The 2,357-nt window shown below is 46.4% G+C and overlaps 1 protein-coding gene and 1 non-coding gene across 2 annotated transcripts in view; both read left to right on the top strand.

The window, feature by feature from the left end:
- The window catches only part of KCNQ5 (potassium voltage-gated channel subfamily Q member 5), an 849,165-nt gene that overhangs the window by 126,372 nt on the left and 720,436 nt on the right, over positions 1 to 2,357 (top strand). The gene's annotated exons all lie outside the window — the stretch shown is intronic.
- TRNAS-GCU lies at positions 99 to 180 on the top strand. Its single transcript has one exon. It is a non-coding gene; the product is annotated as a tRNA-Ser (tRNA).

The following is a 2,357-nucleotide window of genomic DNA, read 5'->3' as shown; positions in this document are numbered from 1 at the left end:
GGTTCAGGTGGGCAGCAGGCATTTGTGCAGGTGCACGGTTGCAGTTTTTCTGTATTGAGAAAGGTTTTTCCTTTTGTGGTATGAAAGGACACAGGTATGACAAGGTGGCCGAGTGGTTAAGGTGATGGACTGCTAATCCATTGTGCTCTGCATGCATGGGTTCGAATCCCATCCTTGTCGTGAGGCACTTTTGTGGGGGAAGGGGGGCATTGCGCACTGCTAGTCCAGGAGCTGCTCTTTCAGTGGCTCCGGCGGCTCTCACCACTGGTCCAGGAGACCATGAGAGTGGGCATGTGCCCCCAGATCTGTGTGGGGCAGGCTAGGCCAGGCTGTGCTCTGGACAGGTGGTGGAAGGCCCTAAGGCCCAGACTAAGCCCCTAAGTCTGACATCTGGCAGCAATTAAGCCCAATTCAGAAACTCTGATGAATTTCAAGGTCTGAGGTAAAGTCTGCCTTTTTCTATAACTCTCTGCAGTGTCTGTAATTCACCACAGAACTTTGGGCTACAAGAACAGGAAGTCTGCCAGCATCAGTCCCACAAATTCCTGTTCCTGACTTCCAGTTCTGTTGCTTTCCACTTTCTCCCATAGTAATTAGACCCAAGCACAGAAGGACAAGTATTCCACAGACTAATTCTTACAGGATTTGTCTAGAAAGTACAATGTGGCTACTTCGTGGGCCTCAAGGTATAAAAGAGAGGAAAAGGAGAAGCCAGTGCTACTTGGGCTGATTGAGGGTGACTCAAATGATTGATCCTTGATATCAGTGTAGACTACCCAGAAAACCACTATCAAAGCAAAGCAATCCACTCGCCCTGGGTGAGGCCTTTGGCACGTGTTTTATATTTGGTGCAATTAATGTGTTAGTCATGCTATAAATAGCAACATGTGACATACACTTTGACTCTATGGTGCCATAAAATGACAAACCAGCCACAGAGATATTAGGGCTGTGTGAAACGGCTATGTTCTGATTCGTGTTCGGCCATTTCAGAGGGAAAGCAATTTGATTTGGTGTTTTGGATCACTGTCCCTATTTGATTCGGCCAACTCTATTTTGGAATTTTGACATTGATTCGGAGATTCAGCCATAGCCTATACTGGGGGATCACTAAAATACCTATAATTTTGTCATTTTTTGGCTGATCCAGATGAAAACACCAGGGATGAGGGCATGAAGCCTGCCAAGTTTCAAGGAGATAGGTGCAGGGGTTTCTGTGAAAATGCACCTCAAACTGTTCAATGCAAAACTCATGACACTTGTGTGTTGGTTGTAGCTGTGTTGGTCTAAGGGCATAGGCAGACAGGGTTCTTTGGGTCAATCTGATATATTTTATTAGACCAACTGAGTAGTATCTTAGCAATTTTTCAGGTTTAAAAACCCATCCTCAGGCTGAGGAAGCATCTGCAGTTGACGTGTGTGCTTTCTGAGTATGGAAGGAATAGTTGAGAAGCCAGAGGCTGGCATGCAGGCAACAAAACCAGTCAGTGAAAATGTAAATTGAAGCATCAGGGCATGAGAGACAGGCTGGGGGAAGGGAGGGATGGGGAGGGGGCGGGATATAGCAGGCAAAATTGGAGAGGTACCTGGGGAGTCGGATGTTGGGCAGGTTATTGTGTGTCATAAATCCAATGTCTGTATTGAGTCCATGAGTTTCTGTATCTAGCAGTGGGATTGGAAGGGACTTCAGGAACAGATCATATACACTGGCCAACTATGGATGTCAACATCAGAGCAGTCTTCTCCCCACCCCCCCGCCTTCCCCCTCCCTCTTCTTAGTTTCTGTATCCCTGCAAGCCCGGCTCCAAAACTCTGAAATTTCCTGAAGCATTTCAGATGCTTTCATTTCATTTCAGAGTCTTTTCTGTCTCCTGTTCTGATTTGGAGTTTCACCGAAATTAAACAGCTGCCAAAGCTTCACACAGCCCTAATAGATATTACTCAAAAATGTGTATTATCCTTACAGCTAGTTTATATGTGTATAGTTTAACTGTGTGACATCCTTGTGGTACATTAACTCAATGTGTAGCATGCCCCATTATCTTAATAATCATTGTTCATATCAGGATGTGGGCTCACAAGGACTTGACACATCTTTAAGATTTCAGGTCCCAATCAGCTCAGGATATGGGACAGCTCTGGGGTGTGGAACACAGCCCTCACCTGTCTGAGAGTCAGACAGGGGACAGCTCTGGGTCCAAACCAGGACCAGATATGCCCTGTAGTCTGGACTAAAGTCACCCCCTACCCAGTTGGTGGGATTGAGCTCGGGCAACTCCAGGTCCTCCTTGGAGGCCTTCTATATCCTCCTCCCTCCCTTCAGAAGCACTTTAAAGGTGTAAACTGATCATACAAGT

This window comes from Gavialis gangeticus, unplaced genomic scaffold, assembly GCF_001723915.1.
Source record: "Gavialis gangeticus isolate Ggan-Ray unplaced genomic scaffold, GavGan_comp1, whole genome shotgun sequence".
Taxonomy (NCBI): domain Eukaryota; kingdom Metazoa; phylum Chordata; order Crocodylia; family Gavialidae; genus Gavialis; species Gavialis gangeticus.
The sequence above is the reverse complement of the archived record's forward strand: the minus strand, read 5'-3'. Positions and strand labels throughout refer to the sequence as shown.